At 54.0% G+C, this 26,313-nt stretch overlaps 1 protein-coding gene across 1 annotated transcript in view; it reads left to right on the top strand.

Annotated features, from left to right (window-relative positions):
- Window positions 1-787: 787 nt before the first annotated feature.
- Window positions 788-26,313, top strand: part of LOC134983671 (zinc finger protein 585A-like) — a 265,558-nt gene continuing 240,032 nt past the window's right edge. The window contains exons 1-2 of the mRNA XM_063949335.1: window positions 788-930; window positions 8,678-8,858. The gene's annotated coding sequence lies outside the window, so the exon portion shown is untranslated. The remainder of the gene's footprint in view (window positions 931-8,677; window positions 8,859-26,313) is intronic.

The raw sequence follows: 26,313 nt of genomic DNA, 5'->3' as shown, positions 1-26,313 counted from the left end.
ATAATCCACTACCCCTGTATAGGAGGATGCCCCAGGTCGCTCCCCCTGTACAGTAGGACAACACATGCCACTCCCCTGTATTTTAATACAGCTCCCCTGAATATTAAGACAACATATGCCGCTCCACCTGTATAGTACAATGCCACAGGACACAACACCTGTAATGTCCCGTTTATAGAATTACAGTAACGGCGGGGTCTGCGCCACCTGAATTACGGTAAAGGCGGGATGTGCGCCATCTGTATTACGGAAACGGCGAGGTCTGCGCCATCTGTATTACGGTAACGGCGGGATCTGCGCCACCTGTATTACGGTAACGGCGGGGTCTGCGCCACCTGTATTACGGTAATGGCGGGGTCTGTGCCACCTGTATTACGGTAACGGCGGGGTCTGCACCTCCTGTATTACGGTAACGGCGGGGTCTGCACCACCTGTATTACGGTAACGGTGGGGTCTGCACCACCTGTATTACAGTAATAGGACACTAGACATTGCGACCTATGAGAGGGAGAGAGGGCGGGACTGGAGGTAACTGACTGGAAGCTGCGATTTATGAGCAGGTGAGTGGGCGTGGCCACGGCCAATGGACAGGAGAGTGATAGGATACGGTGGCCAATGGGCGGGAGAGTGGGCGGGCAGGGAGAGGTTGTTGTGTGACGAGACGCTGCATCCAATGGGCAATGAGTGGGCGGGGCTGGAGGTAAATGAGTGACGCAGTATTGCGGCCTATGAGAGGGAGTAAGGGCGGGGCTGAGTGTGATAGTGACTGGAAGCTGCGGCCTATAAGCAGTGAGTGGGCGGGGCTGCTCCTGGTTGATGAGTTACCGTGGTAGTCACTACCCATAATCCTATGCGTTATGCTGATCCCACGGAAATTCCGCCCCGCCCACTTCCGGTACACAGGGTGTGAGCTGCTGCCTTATCCTCCAGGTAATGTCCCCTCATCCCACCTGTCTCCTGCCCCCACCTCTCCTAATACCCCCTCTCCTGCCCCATCCTCTCCTAATACCCCCTCTCCTGCCCCAACCTATCCTAATACCCCCACTCCTGCCCCATCCTCTCCTAATACCCCCTCTCCTGCCCCATCCTCTCCTAATACCCCCCTCTCCTGCCCCCAACATCTCCTAATACCCCCTCTCCTGCCCCCAACCTCTCCTAATACCCCCTCTCCTGCCCCCACCTCTCCTAATACCCCATCTCCTGCCCCCACCTCTCCTAATACCCCCTCTCCTGCCCCCACCTCTCCTAATACCCTCTCCTGCCCCCATCCTCTCCTAATACCCCCTCTCCTGCCCCCATCCTCTCCTAATACCCCCTCTCCTGCCCCCATCCTCTCCTAATACCCCCTCTCCTGCCCCACCCACCTCTCCTAATGCCCCCTCTCCTGCCCCCATCCTCTCCTAATACCCCCCTCTCCTGCCCCCAACCTCTCCTAATACCCTGCCTTCAACCTCTCCTAATACCCCCTCTCCTGCCCCCAATCGCCCCTCTCCTGCCTCCAACCTCTCCTAATACCCCCTCCCCTGCCCCAACCTCTCCTAATACCCCCTCTCCTGCCCCAAGTCCTCCTAATACCCCCTCTCCTGCCCCATCCTCTCCTAATACCCTCTCCTGCCCCCACCTCTCCTAATACCCCCTCTCCTTCCCCCATCCTCTCCTAATACCCCCTCTCCTTCCCCCATCCTCTCCTAATACCCCCTCTCCTTCCCCCATCCTCTCCTAATACCCCCTCTCCTTCCCCCATCCTCTCCTAATACCCCCTCTCCTTCCCCCATCCTCTCCTAATACCCCCTCTCCTGCCCCCATCCTCTCCTAATACCCCCTCTCCTGCCCCCATCCTCTCCTAATACCCCCCTATCCTGCCCCCAACCTCTCCTAATACCCTGCCTTCAACCTCTCCTAATACCCCCTCTCCTGCCCCCAATCGCCCCTCTCCTGACCCCAACCTCTCCTAATACCCCCCTCTCCTGACCCAACCTCTCCTAATACCCCCCTCTCCTGCCCCCACCTCTCCTAATACCCCCTCTCCTGCCCCCAATCGCCCCTCTCCTGCCTCCAACCTCTCCTAATACCCCCTCTCCTGCCCCAAGTCCTCCTAATACCCCCTCTCCTGCCCCAAGTCCTCCTAATACCCCCTCTCCTGCCCCAAGTCCTCCTAATACCCCCTCTCCTGCCCCAAGTCCTCCTAATACCCCCTCTCCTGCCCCAAGTCCTCCTAATACCCCCTCTCCTGCCCCCAACCTCTCCTAATACCCCCTCTCCTGCCCCCAACCTCTCCTAATACCCCCTCTCCTGCCCCCAACCTCTCCTAATACCCCCTCTCCTGCCCCCATCCTCTCCTAATACCCCCTCTCCTGCCCCCATCCTCTCCTAATACCCCCTCTCCTGCCCCCACCTCTCCTAATACCCCCTCTCCTGCCCCCACCTCTCCTAATACCCCCTCTCCTGCCCCCATTCTCTCCTAATACCCCCTCTACTGCCCCAAATCCTCCTAATACCCCCTCTCCTAATACCCCCTCTCCTGCCCCCAACCTCTCCTAATACCCCCTCTCCTGCCCCCAACCTCTCCTAATACCCCCTCTCCTGCCCCCAACCTCTCCTAATACCCCCTCTCCTGCCTCCAACCTCTCCTAATACCCCCTCTCCTGCCCCCATCCTCTCCTAATACCCCCTCTCCTGCCCCCATCCTCTCCTAATACCCTCTCTCCTGCCCCCATCCTCTCCTAATACCCTCTCTCCTGCCACTGACATTCTCCTAATACCCCCTCACCTGCATTCCCTACAATCTCCTAATGCCCCCTCACCTGCTGCCCCTGGCATTGTCCTAATGCCCTCTCACCTGCTGCCCCTGACATTGTCCTAATGCCCTCTCACCTGCTGCCCCTAACATTGTCCTAATGCCCTCTCACCTGCTGCCCCTGACATTGTCCTAATGCCCTCTCACCTGCTGCCTCTGACATTATCCTAATACCCCCTCACTTGCTGCCCCTGACATTATCCTAATGCCCCCACACCTGCTGCCCCTGACATTCTCCTAATGGCCCCTCACCTGCTTCCCCTGCGTTATCCTAATGCCCCCTCACCTGCTGCTCCTGACATTCTCCTAATGCCCCTCACCTGCTGCCCCTGACATTCTCCTAATGCCCCCTCACCTGCTGCCCCTGACATTCTCCTAATGCCCCCTCACCTGCTGCCCCTGACATTCTCCTAATGCCCCCTCACCTGCTGCCCCTGACATTCTCCTAATGCCCCCTCACCTGCTGCCCCTGACATTCTCCTAATGCCCCCTCACCTGCTGCCCCTGACATTCTCCTAATGCCCCCTCACCTGCTGCCCCTGACATTCTCCTAATGCCCCCTCACCTGCTGCCCCTGACATTCTCCTAATGCCCCCTCACCTGCTGCCCCTGACATTCTCCTAATGCCCCCTCACCTGCTGCCCCTGACATTCTCCTAATGCCCCCTCACCTGCTGCCCCTGACATTCTCCTAATGCCCCCTCACCTGCTGCCCCTGACATTCTCCTAATGCCCCCTCACCTGCTGCCCCTGACATTCTCCTAATGCCCCTTTACTTGATGCCCCTGACATTCTCCTAATGCCCCCTTACTTGATGCCCCTGACAGTCTCCTAATGCCCCCTCACCTGCTGCCCCTGACAGTCTCCTAATGCCCCCTCACCTGCCGCCCCTGACAGTCTCCTAATGCCCCCTCACCTGCCGCCCCTGACATTCTCCTAATGCCCCCTCACCTGCCGCCCCTGACATTCTCCTAATGCCCCCTCACCTGCCGCCCCTGACATTCTCCTAATGCCCCCTCACCTGCCGCCCCTGACATTCTCCTAATGCCCCCTCACCTGCCGCCCCTGACATTCTCCTAATGCCCCCTCACCTGCCGCCCCTGACATTCTCCTAATGCCCCCTCACCTGCCGCCCCTGACATTCTCCTAATGCCCCCTCACCTGCCGCCCCTGACATTCTCCTAATGCCCCCTCACCTGCCGCCCCTGACATTCTCCTAATGCCCCCTCACCTGCCGCCCCTGACATTCTCCTAATGCCCCCTCACCTGCCGCCCCTGACATTCTCCTAATGCCCCCTCACCTGCCGCCCCTGACATTCTCCTAATGCCCCCTCACCTGCCGCCCCTGACATTCTCCTAATGCCCCCTCACCTGCCGCCCCTGACATTCTCCTAATGCCCCCTCACCTGCCGCCCCTGACATTCTCCTAATGCCCCCTCACCTGCCGCCCCTGACATTCTCCTAATGCCCCCTCACCTGCCGCCCCTGACATTCTCCTAATGCCCCCTCACCTGCCGCCCCTGACATTCTCCTAATGCCCCCTCACCTGCCGCCCCTGACATTCTCCTAATGCCCCCTCACCTGCCGCCCCTGACATTCTCCTAATGCCCCTGACACTCTCCGAATGCCTCCTCACCTGCTGCCCCCTGCCTGTCACCTGCTACCCCCTGCCTGTACCTTACCACCCCGTCTGTCACCCGCCTCTCCTGCCACCCCCTGCCTCTACCCTGCCACTCCTGCCTGTCACCCACCTCTCATGCCATCCCCTGCCTGTCATCTGTTACTCCCTGTATGTCACCCGCCTCTGCTGACGCCCCTGCCTGTCACCCACCTCTCATGCCATCCCCTACATGTCATCTGCCTCCCGCTGCCTGTCATCTGTTACTCCCTGTATGTCACTCCCCTCTGCTGCCAGCCCCTGCCTGTCACCCACCTCTCATGCCACCCCCTGCATGTCATCTGCCTCCCCCTGCCACTCGCTGCCTGTCACCCACCTTTCCTTCCACCTCCTGCCTGTACCCTGCCACCCGCCTCTCCTGCCGCCCCCAGTCTATACCCTACCACCCCGTCCTGTACCTTACCACCTCCTGTCTGTCACCCACTTCTCATGCCATCCACTGCTTGTCATCTGCCCCTCCCTGTATGTCACCTTCCTCTCCTGCCACCCCCTGCATGTCACCCACCTCTTATGCCATCCCTTGCATGTCATCTGCCACTTCCTGTTTGTCACCCGCCTTTCCTGCCACCCGCTGCCTGTCACCCACCTCTCCTGCCACCCCCTGCCTGTACCCTACCACCCCCTGCCACCCCGTCTGTCACCCGCCTCTCTTGCCACCACCTGTCGTCCTCAGTCTATACCCTACCACCCTGTCCTGTACCCTGCCAGTCGTCTGCAGCTGCTTGCCAGTTGCCTGACACTCCTGCTGCCCCTGCCTCTTCTACCACCCCCTGTCTGTCACCTGCCACCACCTGCCTTTCCTACCACCCCCCTGCCCATCACCTGCCACTTTCCTGCCTGTAACCTGCCTCTACTATCACCCGCTGTCTTTCACCTGCCACCGCCTGTCTTACCTGTGCCTCTCTGCCTGTACCTTTCCTCCATTGCCTCTTCTACCACCCCCTGCCCGTCATCTTTCACCACCTGCATCTCCTGCCACCCACATGTCCGTCACCTGGCTCTCCTGCTTGTACCCTGCTGCCTCACCTGCAGCCCCCTACTCATCACCTGCCACTCCTGCATCTGCCTGGCTGTACCCTGACACATCTTCCTCTCCTGCCACCCCCTTTTCATCACCTGCCGTCCCCCCTGACTGTCACCTGGCGTGTGTCCCCCCCCCCCCCCCCATGGCCGTCACCTGTCGTGTCCCGTCCCCCCCCCCCCCCCCCCCCCCTGGCCGTCACCTGTCGTCGTTCTCCCCCCCCCCCCCCCCCCGGCAGTCAGCTGTCGTTTCAATAATGCCCACGTGTGTATACCTCTGCACCTGTGTCTAATGCCCACGTGTGTATACCTCTGCACCTGTGTCTAATGCCCACGTGTATATACCACTGCACCTGTGTCTAATGCCCACGTGTATATACCACTGCACCTGTGTATAATGCCCACGTGTATATACCTCTGCACCTGTGTATAATGCCCACGTGTGTATACCTCTGCACCTGTGTATATAGCCCACGTGTGTATACCTCTGCACCTGTGTATAATGCCCACGTGTGTATACCTCTGCACCTGTGTATAATGCCCACGTGTATATACCTCTGCACCTGTGTATAATGCCCACGTGTATATACCTCTGCACCTGTGTATAATGCCCACGTGTATATACCTCTGCACCTGTGTATAATGCCCACGTGTGTATACCTCTGCACCTGTGTATATAGCCCACGTGTATATACCTCTGTACCTGTGTCTAATGCCCACGTGTATATACCTCTGCACCTGTGTCTAATGCCCACGTGTATATACCTCTGCACCTGTGTCTAATGCCCACGTGTATATACCTCTGCACCTGTGTCTAATGCCCACGTGTATATACCTCTGCACCTGTGTCTAATGCCCACGTGTATATACCTCTGCACCTGTGTCTAATGCCCACGTGTATATACCTCTGCACCTGTGTCTAATGCCCACGTGTGTATACCTCTGCACCTGTGTCTAATGCCCACGTGTGTATACCTCTGCACCTGTGTATATAGCCCACGTGTGTATACCTCTGCACCTGTGTCTAATGCCCACGTGTGTATACCTCTGCACCTGTGTATAATGCCCACGTGTGTATACCTCTGCACCTGTGTATATAGCCCACGTGTGTATACCTCTGCACCTGTGTATAATGCCCACGTGTGTATAACTCTGCACCTGTGTCTAATGCCCACGTGTGTATACCTCTGCACCTGTGTCTAATGCCCACGTGTGTATACCTCTGCACCTGTGTATATAGCCCACGTGTGTATACCTCTGCACCTGTGTCTAATGCCCACGTGTGTATACCTCTGCACCTGTGTATAATGCCCACGTGTGTATACCTCTGCACCTGTGTATATAGCCCACGTGTATATACCGCTGCACCTGTGTATAATGCCCACGTGTGTATAACTCTGCACCTGTGTCTAATGCCCACGTGTGTATACCTCTGCCCCTGTGTATAATGACCACGTGTGTATACCTCTGCACCTGTGTCTAATGCCCACGTGTGTATACCTCTGCACCTGTGTCTAATGCCCACGTGTGTATACCTCTGCACCTGTGTCTAATGCCCACGTGTGTATACCGCTGCACCTGTGTATAATGCCCACGTGTGTATAACTCTGCACCTGTGTCTAATGCCCACGTGTGTATACCTCTGCACCTGTGTATAATGCCCACGTGTATATACCTCTGCACCTGTGTATAATGCCCACGTGTATATACCACTGCACCTGTGTATAATGCCCACGTGTATATACCACTGCACCTGTGTCTAATGCCCACGTGTATATACCTCTGTACCTGTGTCTAATGCCCACGTGTATATACCACTGCACCTGTGTCTAATGCCCACGTGTATATACCTCTGTACCTGTGTCTAATGCCCACGTGTATATACCTCTGTACCTGTGTCTAATGCCCACGTGTATATACCTCTGTACCTGTGTCTAATGCCCACGTGTATATACCTCTGCACCTGTGTATAATGCCCACGTGTGTATATACCTCTGCACCTGTGTATAATGCCCACGTGTATATACCACTGCACCTGTGTCTAATGCCCACGTGTATATACCTCTGTACCTGTGTCTAATGCCCACGTGTATATACCTCTGCACCTGTGTATAATGCCCACGTGTGTATACCTCTGCACCTGTGTATAATGCCCACGTGTGTATACCTCTGCACCTGTGTATAATGCCCACGTGTGTATACCTCTGCACCTGTGTATATAGCCCATGTGTATATACCTCTGCACCTGTGTCTAATGCCCACGTGTATATACCTCTGCACCTGTGTATAATGCCCACGTGTATATACCTCTGCACCTGTGTATAATGCCCACGTGTGTATACCTCTGCACCTGTGTATAATGCCCACGTGTATATACTACTGCACCTGTGTATATAGCCCACGTGTATATACCTCTGCACCTGTGTCTAATGCCCACGTGTGTATACCTCTGCACCTGTGTATAATGCCCACGTGTGTATACCTCTGCACCTGTGTATAATGCCCACGTGTGTATACCTCTGCACCTGTGTATAATGCCCACGTGTGTATACCTCTGCACCTGTGTATAATGCCCACGTGTGTATACCTCTGCACCTGTGTATAATGCCCACGTGTGTATACCTCTGCACCTGTGTCTAATGCCCACGTGTGTATACCTCTGCACCTGTGTCTAATGCCCACGTGTGTATACCTCTGCACCTGTGTATAATGCCCACGTGTATATACCTCTGCACCTGTGTATAATGCCCACGTGTATATACCTCTGCTCCTGTGTGTAATCCTTGGGCTCATATATTGTGTGTAAATCTGTCTCTGGTACTAGCCAGTGCCTCCTGATAAATGTACCTCATCGCACGTCCCTCGTGTGTGTCTGGTAGGTGCATTGAGTAGAAAGGAGGTAACCATAATGCAGAGGTAAGTGTGCCCGTTACAGGACAGGTGCACTGTGTGGGTTGGGATGAGTGTGTCTATTGGCACAGTAGTAATAATACAGGGACGTGAGGGGGGTCTAGGAGTGTCACAGTGACATCACTTATATCTATAGTAATAATACAGGGACATGACTGGGGAGGTGAGGGGATCTGGGAGCGTCACAGTGAAATCACTTATATCTATAGTAATAATACAGGGGAGATGAGGAGATCTGTGAGTATTTACAGTAATGTCTCCCCCATTTCGCAGGGTTACGCAATAGTGAAGAAGACATCCGGCGAGTGTGAGACACCGAGCAGCCATCCCCGTGTGTCAGGAGGACTGCGCAGGACCCAGAGCCCCATCACGGTGCCTCCACCTCACTCACTGACACATTGACCAGAAGATCCTGGAACTCCCTAACAAGATCATTAAGCTGCTGACTGGAGAGGTGACTGCTGGGAATAGGACATTATACAGTAACACCGGGGGATGTGTCTGGGTGATGACTGGAGAGGTGACTGCTGGGAATGGGGCATTATACAGTAACACCAGGGGACGTGTCTGGGTGATGACTGGAGAGGTGACTGCTGGGAATGGGGAATTATACAGTAACACCAGGGGACGTGTCTGGGTGATGACTGGAGAGGTGACTGCTGGGAATGGGACATTATACAGTAACACCGGGGGATGTGTCTGGGTGATGACTGGAGAGGTGACTGCTGGGAATTGGGCATTATACAGTAACACCGGGGAATGTGTCTGGGTGATGACTGGAGAGGTGACTGCTGGGAATGGGGCATTATACAGTAACACCAGGGGACATGTCTGGGTGATGACTGGAGAGGTGACTGCGGGGAATTGGGCATTATACAGTAACACCGGGGGACGTGTCTGGGTGATGACTGGAGAGGTGACTGCTGGGAATGGGACATTATACAGTAACACCGGGGGACGTGTCTGGGTGATGACTGGAGAGGTGACTGCTGGGAATGGGACATTATACAGTAACACCAGGGGATGTGTCTGGGTGATGACTGGAGAGGTGACTGCTGGGAATGGGGCATTATACAGTAACACCAGGGGACATGTCTGGGTGATGACTGGAGAGGTGACTGCTGGGAATTGGGCATTATACAGTAACACCAGGGGACATGTCTGGGTGATGACTGGAGAGGTGACTGCTGGGAATGGGACATTATACAGTAACACCAGGGGATGTGTCTGGGTGATGACCGGAGAGGTGACTGCTGGGAATGGGACATTATACAGTAACACTGGGGGACGTATCTGGGTGGTGACTGCTGGGAATGGGGCATTATACAGTGACACCAGGGGATGTGTCTGGGTGATGACTGGAGAGGTGACTGCTGGGAATGGGACATTATACAGTAACACCAGGGGACATGTCTGGGTGATGACTGGAGAGGTGACTGCTGGGAATGGGACATTATACAGTAACACCAGGGGATGTGTCTGGGTGATGACCGGAGAGGTGACTGCTGGGAATGGGACATTATACAGTAACACTGGGGGACGTATCTGGGTGGTGACTGCTGGGAATGGGGCATTATAGAGTCACAATGGGGGACGTATCTGGGTGGTGACTACTGGGAATGGGGCATTATACAGTAACACCAGGGGATGTGTCTGGGTGATGACTGGAGAGGTGACTGCTGGGAATGGGGCATTATACAGTAACACCAGGGGATGTGTCTGGGTGATGACTGGAGAGGTGACTGCTGGGAATTGGGCATTATACAGTAACACCGGGGAATGTGTCTGGGTGATGACTGGAGAGGTGACTGCTGGGACTGGGGCATTATACAGTAACACCGGGGGACGTGTCTGGGTGATGACTGGAGAGGTGACTGCTGGGACTGGGGCATTATACAGTAACACCGGGGGACGTGTCTGGGTGATGACTGGAGAGGTGACTGCTGGGAATGGGACATTATACAGTAACACCAGGGGACGTGTCTGGGTGATGACTGGAGAGGTGACTGCTGGGAATGGGGCATTATACAGTAACACCAGGGGACATGTCTGGGTGATGACTGGAGAGGTGACTGCTGGGAATTGGGCATTATACAGTAACACTGGGGGACGTGTCTGGGTGGTGACTGGAGAGGTGACTGCTGGGAATGGGACATTATACAGTAACACCAGGGGATGTGTCTGGGTGATGACTGGAGAGGTGACTGCTGGGAATGGGACATTATACAGTAACACCAGGGGATGTGTCTGGGTGATGACCGGAGAGGTGACTGCTGGGAATGGGACATTATACAGTAACACTGGGGGACATATCTGGGTGGTGACTGCTGGGAATGGGGCATTATACAGTGACACCAGGGGATGTGTCTGGGTGATGACTGGAGAGGTGACTGCTGGGAATGGGACATTATACAGTAACACCAGGGGATGTGTCTGGGTGATGACTGGAGAGGTGACTGCTGGGAATTGGGCATTATACAGTAACACTGGGGGACGTGTCTGGGTGGTGACTGGAGAGGTGACTGCTGGGAATGGGACATTATACAGTAACACTGGGGGACGTATCTGGGTGGTGACTGCTGGGAATGGGGCATTATACAGTGACACCAGGGGATGTGTCTGGGTGATGACTGGAGAGGTGACTGCTGGGAATGGGACATTATACAGTAACACCAGGGGAAGTGTCTGGGTGATGACTGGAGAGGTGACTGCTGGAAATGGGACATTATACAGTAACACCAGGGGATGTGTCTGGGTGATGACCGGAGAGGTGACTGCTGGGAAGGGGACATTATACAGTAACACCAGGGGATGTGTCTGGGTGATGACCGGAGAGGTGACTGCTGGGAATGGGACATTATACAGTAACACCAGGGGATGTGTCTGGGTGATGACCGGAGAGGTGACTGCTGGGAATGGGACATTATACAGTAACACCAGGGGATGTGTCTGGGTGATGACCGGAGAGGTGACTGCTGGGAATGGGACATTATACAGTAACACCAGGGGATGTGTCTGGGTGATGACCGGAGAGGTGACTGCTGGGAATGGGACATTATACAGTAACACCAGGGGATGTGTCTGGGTGATGACCGGAGAGGTGACTGCTGGGAATGGGACATTATACAGTAACACCGGGGGACGTGTCTGGGTGATGACTGGAGAGGTGACTGCTGGGAATGGGGTATTATACAGTAACACCAGGTGATGTGTCTGGGTGATGACTGGAGAGGTGACTGCTGGGAATGGGACATTATACAGTAACACCAGGGGATGTGTCTGGGTGATGACCGGAGAGGTGACTGCTGGGAAGGGGACATTATACAGTAACACCAGGGGATGTGTCTGGGTGATGACCGGAGAGGTGACTGCTGGGAAGGGGACATTATACAGTAACACCAGGGGATGTGTCTGGGTGATGACCGGAGAGGTGACTGCTGGGAATGGGACATTATACAGTAACACTGGGGGACATATCTGGGTGGTGACTGCTGGGAATGGGGCATTATACAGTAACACCAGGGGACATGTCTGGGTGATGACTGGAGAGGTGACTGCTGGGAATGGGGAATTATACAGTAACACCAGGGGACGTGTCTGGGTGATGACTGGAGAGGTGACTGCTGGGAATGGGACATTATACAGTAACACCGGGGGACATGTCTGGGTGATGACTGGAGAGGTGACTGCTGGGAATGGGACATTATACAGTAACACCAGGGGATGTGTCTGGGTGATGACTGGAGAGGTGACTGCTGGGAATGGGGAATTATACAGTAACACCAGGGCACGTGTCTGGGTGATGACTGGAGAGGTGACTGCTGGGAATGGGACATTATACAGTAACACCAGGGGATGTGTCTGGGTGATGACTGGAGAGGTGACTGCTGGGAATGGGGCATTATACAGTAACACCAGGGGACATGTCTGGGTGATGACTGGAGAGGTGACTGCTGGGAATTGGGCATTATACAGTAACACCAGGGGACATGTCTGGGTGATGACTGGAGAGGTGACTGCTGGGAATGGGACATTATACAGTAACACCAGGGGATGTGTCTGGGTGATGACCGGAGAGGTGACTGCTGGGAATGGGACATTATACAGTAACACTGGGGGACATATCTGGGTGGTGACTGCTGGGAATGGGGCATTATACAGTAACACCAGGGGATGTGTCTGGGTGATGACTGGAGAGGTAACTGCTGGGAATTGGGCATTATACAGTAACACTGGGGGACGTGTCTGGGTGGTGACTGCTGGGAATGGGACATTATACAGTAACACTGGGGGACGTATCTGGGTGGTGACTGCTGGGAATGGGGCATTATACAGTGACACCAGGGGATGTGTCTGGGTGATGACTGGAGAGGTGACTGCTGGGAATGGGACATTATACAGTAACACCAGGGGATGTGTCTGGGTGATGACTGGAGAGGTGACTGCTGGGAATGGGGAATTATACAGTAACACCAGGGCACGTGTCTGGGTGATGACTGGAGAGGTGACTGCTGGGAATGGGACATTATACAGTAACACCAGGGGATGTGTCTGGGTAATGACCGGAGAGGTGACTGCTGGGAAGGGGACATTATACAGTAACACCAGGGGATGTGTCTGGGTGATGACCGGAGAGGTGACTGCTGGGAAGGGGACATTATACAGTAACACCAGGGGATGTGTCTGGGTGATGACCGGAGAGGTGACTGCTGGGAATGGGACATTATACAGTAACACTGGGGGACATATCTGGGTGGTGACTGCTGGGAATGGGGCATTATACAGTAACACCAGGGGATGTGTCTGGGTGATGACTGGAGAGGTGACTGCTGGGAATGGGACATTATACAGTAACACCAGGGGATGTGTCTGGGTGATGACCGGAGAGGTGACTGCTGGGAATGGGACATTATACAGTAACACCAGGGGATGTGTCTGGGTGATGACTGGAGAGGTGACTGCTGGGAATGGGACATTATACAGTAACACCGGGGGATGTGTCTGGGTGATGACTGGAGAGGTGACTGCTGGGAATGGGGCATTATACAGTAACACCAGGGGACATGTCTGGGTGATGACTGGAGAGGTGACTGCTGGGAATTGGGCATTATACAGTAACACCAGGGGACATGTCTGGGTGGTGACTGCTGGGAATGGGACATTATACAGTAACACCAGGGGATGTGTCTGGGTGATGACCGGAGAGGTGACTGCTGGGAATGGGACATTATACAGTAACACTGGGGGACATATCTGGGTGGTGACTGCTGGGAATGGGGCATTATACAGTAACACCAGGGGATGTGTCTGGGTGATGACTGGAGAGGTGACTGCTGGGAATTGGGCATTATACAGTAACACTGGGGGACGTGTCTGGGTGGTGACTGCTGGGAATGGGACATTATACAGTAACACTGGGGGACGTATCTGGGTGGTGTCTGCTGGGAATGGGGCATTATACAGTGACACCAGGGGATGTGTCTGGGTGATGACTGGAGAGGTGACTGCTGGGAATGGGACATTATACAGTAACACCAGGGGAAGTGTCTGGGTGATGACTGGAGAGGTGACTGCTGGGAATGGGACATTATACAGTAACACCAGGGGATGTGTCTGGGTGATGACCGGAGAGGTGACTGCTGGGAAGGGGGCATTATACAGTAACACCAGGGGATGTGTCTGGGTGATGACTGGAGAGGTGACTGCTGGGAATTGGGCATTATACAGTAACACTGGGGGACGTGTCTGGGTGGTGACTGGAGAGGTGACTGCTGGGAATGGGACATTATACAGTAACACTGGGGGACGTATCTGGGTGGTGACTGCTGGGAATGGGGCATTATACAGTAACACCAGGGAACGTGTCTGGGTGATGACTGGAGAGGTGACTGCTGGGAATGGAGCATTATACAGTAACACCAGGGGAAGTGTCTGGGTGATGACTGGAGAGGAGACTGCTGGGAATTGGGCATGATACAGTAACACTGGGGGACGTGTCTGGGTGGTGACTGGAGAGGTGACTGCTGGGAATGGGACATTATACAGTAACACTGGGGGACGTATCTGGGTGGTGACTGCTGGGAATGGGGCATTATACAGTGACACCAGGGGATGTGTCTGGGTGATGACTGGAGAGGTGACTGCTGGGAATGGGACATTATACAGTAACACCAGGGGAAGTGTCTGGGTGATGACTGGAGAGGAGACTGCTGGGAATTGGGCATGATACAGTAACACTGGGGGACGTGTCTGGGTGGTGACTGGAGAGGTGACTGCTGGGAATGGGACATTATACAGTAACACTGGGGGACGTATCTGGGTGGTGACTGCTGGGAATGGGGCATTATACAGTGACACCAGGGGATGTGTCTGGGTGATGACTGGAGAGGTGACTGCTGGGAATGGGACATTATACAGTAACACCAGGGAACGTGTCTGGGTGATGACTGGAGAGGTGACTGCTGGGAATGGAGCATTATACAGTAACACCAGGTGATGTGTCTGGGTGATGACTGGAGAGGTGACTGCTGGGAATGGGACATTATACAGTAACACCAGGGGATGTTTCTGGGTGATGACTGGAGAGGTGACTGCTGTGAATGGGGCATTATACAGTAACACCAGGGGATGTGTCTGGGTGATGACTGGAGAGGTGACTGCTGGGAATTGGGCATTATACAGTGACACTGGGGGACGTATCTGGGTGGTGACTGCTGGGAATGGGGCATTATAGAGTCACAATGGGGGACGTATCTGGGTGGTGACTACTGGGAATGGGGCATTATACAGTAACACCAGGGGATGTGTCTGGGTGATGACTGGAGAGGTGACTGCTGGGAATGGGGCATTATACAGTAACACCAGGGGATGTGTCTGGGTGATGACTGGAGAGGTGACTGCTGGGAATTGGGCATTATACAGTAACACCGGGGAATGTGTCTGGGTGATGACTGGAGAGGTGACTGCTGGGACTGGGGCATTATACTGTAACACCGGGGGACGTGTCTGGGTGATGACTGGAGAGGTGACTGCTGGGACTGGGGCAATATACAGTAACACCGGGGGACGTGTCTGGGTGATGACTGGAGAGGTGACTGCTGGGAATGGGACATTATACAGTAACACCAGGGGACGTGTCTGGGTGATGACTGGAGAGGTGACTGCTGGGAATGGGGCATTATACAGTAACACCAGGGGACATGTCTGGGTGATGACTGGAGAGGTGACTGCTGGGAATTGGGCATTATACAGTAACACTGGGGGACGTGTCTGGGTGGTGACTGGAGAGGTGACTGCTGGGAATGGGACATTATACAGTAACACCGGGGGATGTGTCTGGGTGATGACTGGAGAGGTGACTGCTGGGAATGGGACATTATACAGTAACACCAGGGGATGTGTCTGGGTGATGACCGGAGAGGTGACTGCTGGGAATGGGGCATTATACAGTAACACCAGGGGATGTGTCTGGGTGATGACTGGAGAGGTGACTGCTGGGAATGGGACATTATACAGTAACACCAGGGGATGTGTCTGGGTGATGACCGGAGAGGTGACTGCTGGGAATGGGACATTATACAGTAACACTGGGGGACATATCTGGGTGGTGACTGCTGGGAATGGGGCATTATACAGTAACACCAGGGGATGTGTCTGGGTGATGACTGGAGAGGTGACTGCTGGGAATTGGGCATTATACAGTAACACTGGGGGACGTGTCTGGGTGGTGACTGCTGGGAATGGGACATTATACAGTAACACTGGGGGACGTATCTGGGTGGTGTCTGCTGGGAATGGGGCATTATACAGTGACACCAGGGGATGTGTCTGGGTGATGACTGGAGAGGTGACTGCTGGGAATGGGACATTATACAGTAACACCAGGGGAAGTGTCTGGGTGATGACTGGAGAGGTGACTGCTGGGAATGGGACATTATACAGTAACACCAGGGGATGTGTCTGGGTGATGACCGGAGAGGTGACTGCTGGGAAGGGGGCATTATACAGTAACACCAGGGGATGTGTCTGGGTGATGACTGGAGAGGTGACTGCTGGGAATTGGGCATTATACAGTAACACTGGGGGACGTGTCTGGGTGGTGACTGGAGAGGTGACTGCTGGGAATGGGACATTATACAGTAACACTGGGGGACGTATCTGGGTGGTGACTGCTGGGAATGGGGCATTATACAGTAACACCAGGGAACGTGTCTGGGTGATGACTGGAGAGGTGACTGCTGGGAATGGAGCATTATACAGTAACACCAGGGGAAGTGTCTGGGTGATGACTGGAGAGGAGACTGCTGGGAATTGGGCATGATACAGTAACACTGGGGGACGTGTCTGGGTGGTGACTGGAGAGGTGACTGCTGGGAATGGGACATTATACAGTAACACTGGGGGACGTATCTGGGTGGTGACTGCTGGGAATGGGGCATTATACAGTAACACCAGGGGATGTGTCTGGGTGATGACTGGAGAGGTGACTGCTGGGAATTGGGCATTATACAGTAACACCGGGGAATGTGTCTGGGTGATGACTGGAGAAGTGACTGCTGGGACTTGGGCATTATACTGTAACACCGGGGGACGTGTCTGGGTGATGACTGGAGAGGTGACTGCTGGGACTGGGGCAATATACAGTAACACCGGGGGACGTGTCTGGGTGATGACTGGAGAGGTGACTGCTGGGAATGGGACATTATACAGTAACACCAGGGGACGTGTCTGGGTGATGACTGGAGAGGTGACTGCTGGGAATGGGGCATTATACAGTAACACCAGGGGACATGTCTGGGTGATGACTGGAGAGGTGACTGCTGGGAATTGGGCATTATACAGTAACACTGGGGGACGTGTCTGGGTGGTGACTGGAGAGGTGACTGCTGGGAATGGGACATTATACAGTAACACCAGGGGATGTGTCTGGGTGATGACTGGAGAGGTGACTGCTGGGAATGGGACATTATACAGTAACACCAGGGGATGTGTCTGGGTGATGACCGGAGAGGTGACTGCTGGGAATGGGACATTATACAGTAACACTGGGGGACATATCTGGGTGGTGACTGCTGGGAATGGGGCATTATACAGTGACACCAGGGGATGTGTCTGGGTGATGACTGGAGAGGTGACTGCTGGGAATTGGGCATTATACAGTAACACTGGGGGACGTGTCTGGGTGGTGACTGGAGAGGTGACTGCTGGGAATGGGACATTATACAGTAACACTGGGGGACGTATCTGGGTGGTGACTGCTGGGAATGGGGCATTATACAGTGACACCAGGGGATGTGTCTGGGTGATGACTGGAGAGGTGACTGCTGGGAATGGGACATTATACAGTAACACCAGGGGAAGTGTCTGGGTGATGACTGGAGAGGTGACTGCTGGAAATGGGACATTATACAGTAACACCAGGGGATGTGTCTGGGTGATGACCGGAGAGGTGACTGCTGGGAAGGGGACATTATACAGTAACACCAGGGGATGTGTCTGGGTGATGACCGGAGAGGTGACTGCTGGGAAGGGGACATTATACAGTAACACCAGGGGATGTGTCTGGCTGATGACCGGAGAGGTGACTGCTGGGAATGGGACATTATACAGTAACACCAGGGGATGTGTCTGGGTGATGACCGGAGAGGTGACTGCTGGGAATGGGACATTATACAGTAACACCAGGGGATGTGTCTGGGTGATGACTGGAGAGGTGACTGCTGGGAATGGGACATTATACAGTAACACCAGGGGATGTGTCTGGGTGATGACTGGAGAGGTGACTGCTGGGAATGGGACATTATACAGTAACACCAGGGGATGTGTCTGGGTGATGACTGGAGAGGTGACTGCTGGGAATGGGACATTATACAGTAACACTGGGGGACGTGTCTGGGTGGTGACTGGAGAGGTGACTGCTGGGAATGGGACATTATACAGTAACACTGGGGGACGTATCTGGGTGGTGACTGCTGGGAATGGGGCATTATACAGTGACACCAGGGGATGTGTCTGGGTGATGACTGGAGAGGTGACTGCTGGGAATGGGACATTATACAGTAACACCAGGGGAAGTGTCTGGGTGATGACTGGAGAGGTGACTGCTGGAAATGGGACATTATACAGTAACACCAGGGGATGTGTCTGGGTGATGACCGGAGAGGTGACTGCTGGGAAGGGGACATTATACAGTAACACCAGGGGATGTGTCTGGGTGATGACCGGAGAGGTGACTGCTGGGAAGGGGACATTATACAGTAACACCAGGGGATGTGTCTGAGTGATGACCGGAGAGGTGACTGCTGGGAATGGGACATTATACAGTAACACTGGGGGACATATCTGGGTGGTGACTGCTGGGAATGGGGCATTATACAGTAACACCAGGGGATGTGTCTGGGTGATGACTGGATAGGTGACTGCTGGGAATGGGGTATTATACAGTAACACCAGGGGATGTGTCTGGGTGATGACCGGAGAGGTGACTGCTGGGAAGGGGACATTATACAGTAACACCAGGGGATGTGTCTGGGTGATGACCGGAGAGGTGACTGCTGGGAATGGGACATTATACAGTAACACTGGGGGACATATCTGGGTGGTGACTGCTGGGAATGGGGCATTATACAGTAACACCGGGGGACATGTCTGGGTGATGACTGGAGAGGTGACTGCTGGGAATGGGGCATTATACAGTAACACCAGGGGATGTGTCTGGGTGATGACTGGAGAGGTGACTGCTGGGAATTGGGCATTATACAGTAACACTGGGGGACGTGTCTGGGTGGTGACTGCTGGGAATGGGACATTATACAGTAACACTGGGGGACGTATCTGGGTGGTGACTGCTGGGAATGGGGCATTATACAGTGACACCAGGGGATGTGTCTGGGTGATGACTGGAGAGGTGACTGCTGGGAATGGGACATTATACAGTAACACCAGGGGATGTGTCTGGGTAATGACCGGAGAGGTGACTGCTGGGAAGGGGACATTATACAGTAACACCAGGGGATGTGTCTGGGTGATGACTGGAGAGGTGACTGCTGGGAATGGGGAATTATACAGTAACACTAGGGCACGTGTCTGGGTGATGACTGGAGAGGTGACTGCTGGGAATGGGGCATTATACAGTAACACCAGGGGATGTGTCTGGGTGATGACTGGAGAGGTAACTGCTGGGAATTGGGCATTATACAGTAACACTGGGGGATGTGTCTGGGTGATGACTGGAGAGGTGACTGCTGGGAATGGGACATTATACAGTAACACCAGGGGATGTGTCTGGGTGATGACTGGAGAGGTGACTGCTGGGAATGGGGAATTATACAGTAACACTAGGGCACGTGTCTGGGTGATGACTGGAGAGGTGACTGCTGGGAATGGGGCATTATACAGTAACACCAGGGGATGTGTCTGGGTGATGACTGGAGAGGTAACTGCTGGGAATTGGGCATTATACAGTAACACTGGGGGATGTGTCTGGGTGATGACTGGAGAGGTGACGGCTGGGAATTGGGCATTATACAGTAACACCGGGGAATGTGTCTGGGTGATGACTGGAGAGGTGACTGCTGGGACTGGGGCATTATACAGTAACACCGGGGGACGTGTCTGGGTGATGACTGGAGAGGTGACTGCTGGGAATGGGGCATTATACAGTAACACCGGGGGATGTGTCTGGGTGATGACTGGAGAGGTGACTGCTGGGAATGGGACATTATACAGTAACACCAGGGGATGTGTCTGGGTGATGACTGGAGAGGTGACTGCTGGGAATGGGGCATTATACAGTAACACCAGGGGACATGTCTGGGTGATGACTGGAGAGGTGACTGCTGGGAATTGGGCATTATACAGTAACACCAGGGGACATGTCTGGGTGATGACTGGAGAGGTGACTGCTGGGAATGGGACATTATACAGTAACACTGGGGGACGTGTCTGGGTGGTGACTGGAGAGGTGACTGCTGGGAATGGGACATTATACAGTAACACTGGGGGACGTATCTGGGTGGTGACTGCTGGGAATGGGGCATTATACAGTGACACCAGGGGATGTGTCTGGGTGATGACTGGAGAGGTGACTGCTGGGAATGGGACATTATACAGTAACACCAGGGGATGTGTCTGGGTAATGACCGGAGAGGTGACTGCTGGGAAGGGGACATTATACAGTAACACCAGGGGATGTGTCTGGGTGATGACCGGAGAGGTGACTGCTGGGAATGGGACATTATACAGTAACACTGGGGGACATATCTGGGTGGTGACTGCTGGGAATGGGGCATTATACAGTAACACCAGGGGATGTGTCTGGGTGATGACTGGAGAGGTGACTGCTGGGAATGGGACATTATACAGTAACACCAGGGGATGTGTCTGGGTGATGACCGGAGAGGTGACTGCTGGGAATGGGACATTATACAGTAACACCAGGGGATGTGTCTGGGTGATGACTGGAGAGGTGACTGCTGGGAATGGGACATTATACAGTAACACCGGGGGATGTGTCTGGGTGATGACTGGAGAGGGGACTGCTGGGAATGGGACATTATACAGTAACACCAGGGGATGTGTCTGGGTGATGACTGGAGAGGTGACTGCTGGGAATGGGGCATTATACAGTAACACCAGGGGACATGTCTGGGTGATGACTGGAGAGGTGACTGCTGGGAATTGGGCATTATACAGTAACACCAGGGGACATGTCTGGGTGGTGACTGCTGGGAATGGGACATTATACAGTAACACCAGGGGATGTGTCTGGGTGATGACCGGAGAGGTGACTGCTGGGAATGGGACATTATACAGTAACACTGGGGGACATATCTGGGTGGTGACTGCTGGGAATGGGGCATTATACAGTAACACCAGGGGATGTGTCTGGGTGATGACTGGAGAGGTGACTGCTGGGAATTGGGCATTATACAGTAACACTGGGGGACGTGTCTGGGTGGTGACTGCTGGGAATGGGACATTATACAGTAACACTGGGGGACGTATCTGGGTGGTGACTGCTGGGAATGGGGCATTATACAGTGACACCAGGGGATGTGTCTGGGTGATGACTGGAGAGGTGACTGCTGGGAATGGGACATTATACAGTAACACCAGGGGAAGTGTCTGGGTGATGACTGGAGAGGTGACTGCTGGGAATGGGACATTATACAGTAACACCAGGGGATGTGTCTGGGTGATGACCGGAGAGGTGACTGCTGGGAAGGGGGCATTATACAGTAACACCAGGGGATGTGTCTGGGTGATGACTGGAGAGGTGACTGCTGGGAATTGGGCATTATACAGTAACACTGGGGGACGTGTCTGGGTGGTGACTGGAGAGGTGACTGCTGGGAATGGGACATTATACAGTAACACTGGGGGACGTATCTGGGTGGTGACTGCTGGGAATGGGGCATTATACAGTAACACCAGGGAACGTGTCTGGGTGATGACTGGAGAGGTGACTGCTGGGAATGGAGCATTATACAGTAACACCAGGGGAAGTGTCTGGGTGATGACTGGAGAGGAGACTGCTGGGAATTGGGCATGATACAGTAACACTGGGGGACGTGTCTGGGTGGTGACTGGAGAGGTGACTGCTGGGAATGGGACATTATACAGTAACACTGGGGGACGTATCTGGGTGGTGACTGCTGGGAATGGGGCATTATACAGTGACACCAGGGGATGTGTCTGGGTGATGACTGGAGAGGTGACTGCTGGGAATGGGACATTATACAGTAACACCAGGGGAAGTGTCTGGGTGATGACTGGAGAGGAGACTGCTGGGAATTGGGCATGATACAGTAACACTGGGGGACGTGTCTGGGTGGTGACTGGAGAGGTGACTGCTGGGAATGGGACATTATACAGTAACACTGGGGGACGTATCTGGGTGGTGACTGCTGGGAATGGGGCATTATACAGTGACACCAGGGGATGTGTCTGGGTGATGACTGGAGAGGTGACTGCTGGGAATGGGACATTATACAGTAACACCAGGGAACGTGTCTGGGTGATGACTGGAGAGGTGACTGCTGGGAATGGAGCATTATACAGTAACACCAGGTGATGTGTCTGGGTGATGACTGGAGAGGTGACTGCTGGGAATGGGACATTATACAGTAACACCAGGGGATGTTTCTTGGTGATGACTGGAGAGGTGACTGCTGTGAATGGGGCATTATACAGTAACACCAGGGGATGTGTCTGGGTGATGACTGGAGAGGTGACTGCTGGGAATTGGGCATTATACAGTGACACTGGGGGACGTATCTGGGTGGTGACTGCTGGGAATGGGGCATTATAGAGTCACAATGGGGGACGTATCTGGGTGGTGACTACTGGGAATGGGGCATTATACAGTAACACCAGGGGATGTGTCTGGGTGATGACTGGAGAGGTGACTGCTGGGAATGGGGCATTATACAGTAACACCAGGGGATGTGTCTGGGTGATGACTGGAGAGGTGACTGCTGGGAATTGGGCATTATACAGTAACACCGGGGAATGTGTCTGGGTGATGACTGGAGAGGTGACTGCTGGGACTGGGGCATTATACAGTAACACCGGGGGACGTGTCTGGGTGATGACTGGAGAGGTGACTGCTGGGACTGGGGCATTATACAGTAACACCGGGGGACGTGTCTGGGTGATGACTGGAGAGGTGACTGCTGGGAATGGGACATTATACAGTAACACCAGGGGACGTGTCTGGGTGATGACTGGAGAGGTGACTGCTGGGAATGGGGCATTATACAGTAACACCAGGGGACATGTCTGGGTGATGACTGGAGAGGTGACTGCTGGGAATTGGGCATTATACAGTAACACTGGGGGACGTGTCTGGGTGGTGACTGGAGAGGTGACTGCTGGGAATGGGACATTATACAGTAACACCAGGGGATGTGTCTGGGTGATGACTGGAGAGGTGACTGCTGGGAATGGGACATTATACAGTAACACCAGGGGATGTGTCTGGGTGATGACCGGAGAGGTGACTGTTGGGAATGGGACATTATACAGTAACACTGGGGGACATATCTGGGTGGTGACTGCTGGGAATGGGGCATTATACAGTAACACCAGGGGATGTGTCTGGGTGATGACTGGAGAGGTGACTGCTGGGAATTGGGCATTATACAGTAACACTGGGGGACGTGTCTGGGTGGTGACTGGAGAGGTGACTGCTGGGAATGGGACATTATACAGTAACACTGGGGGACGTATCTGGGTGGTGACTGCTGGGAATGGGGCATTATACAGTGACACCAGGGGATGTGTCTGGGTGATGACTGGAGAGGTGACTGCTGGGAATGGGACATTATACAGTAACACCAGGGGAAGTGTCTGGGTGATGACTGGAGAGGTGACTGCTGGAAATGGGACATTATACAGTAACACCAGGGGATGTGTCTGGGTGATGACCGGAGAGGTGACTGCTGGGAAGGGGACATTATACAGTAACACCAGGGGATGTGTCTGGGTGATGACCGGAGAGGTGACTGCTGGGAAGGGGACATTATACAGTAACACCAGGGGATGTGTCTGGGTGATGACCGGAGAGGTGACTGCTGGGAATGGGGCATTATAGAGTAACACCGGGGGATGTGTCTGGGTGATGACTGGAGAGGTGACTGCTGGGAATGGGACATTATACAGTAACACCAGGGGATGTGTCTGGGTAATGACCGGAGAGGTGACTGCTGGGAAGGGGACATTATACAGTAACACCAGGGGATGTGTCTGGGTGATGACCGGAGAGGTGACTGCTGGGAAGGGGACATTATACAGTAACACTGGGGGACATATCTGGGTGGTGACTGCTGGGAATGGGGCATTATACAGTAACACCAGGGGATGTGTCTGGGTGATGACTGGAGAGGTGACTGCTGAAAATGGGGCATTATACAGTAACACCAGGGGACATGTCTGGGTGATAACTGGAGAGGTGACTGCTGGGAATTGGGCATTATACAGTAACACCAGGGGACATGTCTGGGTGGTGACTGCTGGGAATGGGACATTATACAGTAACACCAGGGGATGTGTCTGGGTGATGACCGGAGAGGTGACTGCTGGGAATGGGACATTATACAGTAACACTGGGGGACATATCTGGGTGGTGACTGCTGGGAATGGGGCATTATACAGTAACACCAGGGGATGTGTCTGGATGATGACTGGAGAGGTGACTGCTGGGAATTGGGCATTATACAGTAACACTGGGGGACGTGTCTGGGTGGTGACTGCTGGGAATGGGACATTATACAGTAACACTGGGGGACGTATCTGGGTGGTGACTGCTGGGAATGGGGCATTATACAGTGACACCAGGGGATGTGTCTGGGTGATGACTGGAGAGGTGACTGCTGGGAAGGGGGCATTATACAGTAACACCAGGGGATGTGTCTGGGTGATGACTGGAGAGGTGACTGCTGGGAATTGGGCATTATACAGTAACACTGGGGGACGTGTCTGGGTGGTGACTGGAGAGGTGACTGCTGGGAATGGGACATTATACAGTAACACTGGGGGACGTATCTGGGTGGTGACTGCTGGGAATGGGGCATTATACAGTAACACCAGGGAACGTGTCTGGGTGATGACTGGAGAGGTGACTGCTGGGAATGGAGCATTATACAGTAACACCAGGGGAAGTGTCTGGGTGATGACTGGAGAGGAGACTGCTGGGAATTGGGCATGATACAGTAACACTGGGGGACGTGTCTGGGTGGTGACTGGAGAGGTGACTGCTGGGAATGGGACATTATACAGTAACACTGGGGGACGTATCTGGGTGGTGACTGCTGGGAATGGGGCATTATACAGTGACACCAGGGGATGTGTCTGGGTGATGACTGGAGAGGTGACTGCTGGGAATGGGACATTATACAGTAACACCAGGGGAAGTGTCTGGGTGATGACTGGAGAGGAGACTGCTGGGAATTGGGCATGATACAGTAACACTGGGGGACGTGTCTGGGTGGTGACTGGAGAGGTGACTGCTGGGAATGGGACATTATACAGTAACACTGGGGGACGTATCTGGGTGGTGACTGCTGGGAATGGGGCATTATACAGTGACACCAGGGGATGTGTCTGGGTGATGACTGGAGAGGTGACTGCTGGGAATGGGACATTATACAGTAACACCAGGGAACGTGTCTGGGTGATGACTGGAGAGGTGACTGCTGGGAATGGAGCATTATACAGTAACACCAGGTGATGTGTCTGGGTGATGACTGGAGAGGTGACTGCTGGGAATGGGACATTATACAGTAACACCAGGGGATGTTTCTGGGTGATGACTGGAGAGGTGACTGCTGTGAATGGGGCATTATACAGTAACACCAGGGGATGTGTCTGGGTGATGACTGGAGAGGTGACTGCTGGGAATTGGGCATTATACAGTGACACTGGGGGACGTATCTGGGTGGTGACTGCTGGGAATGGGGCATTATAGAGTCACAATGGGGGACGTATCTGGGTGGTGACTGCTGGGAATGGGGCATTATACAGTAACACCAGGGGATGTGTCTGGGTGATGACCGGAGAGGTGACTGCTGGGAAGGGGACATTATACAGTAACACCAGGGGATGTGTCTGGGTGATGACCGGAGAGGTGACTGCTGGGAAGGGGACATTATACAGTAACACCAGGGGATGTGTCTGGGTGATGACCGGAGAGGTGACTGCTGGGAATGGGACATTATACAGTAACACCAGGGGATGTGTCTGGGTGATGACCGGAGAGGTGACTGCTGGGAATGGGACATTATACAGTAACACCGGGGGACATGTCTGGGTGATGACTGGAGAGGTGACTGCTGGGAATGGGGTATTATACAGTAACACCAGGTGATGTGTCTGGGTGATGACTGGAGAGGTGACTGCTGGGAATGGGA

This window comes from Pseudophryne corroboree (assembly GCF_028390025.1).
Source record: "Pseudophryne corroboree isolate aPseCor3 chromosome 3 unlocalized genomic scaffold, aPseCor3.hap2 SUPER_3_unloc_20, whole genome shotgun sequence".
Taxonomy (NCBI): Eukaryota; Metazoa; Chordata; class Amphibia; order Anura; family Myobatrachidae; genus Pseudophryne; species Pseudophryne corroboree.
The sequence above is the reverse complement of the archived record's forward strand: the minus strand, read 5'-3'. Positions and strand labels throughout refer to the sequence as shown.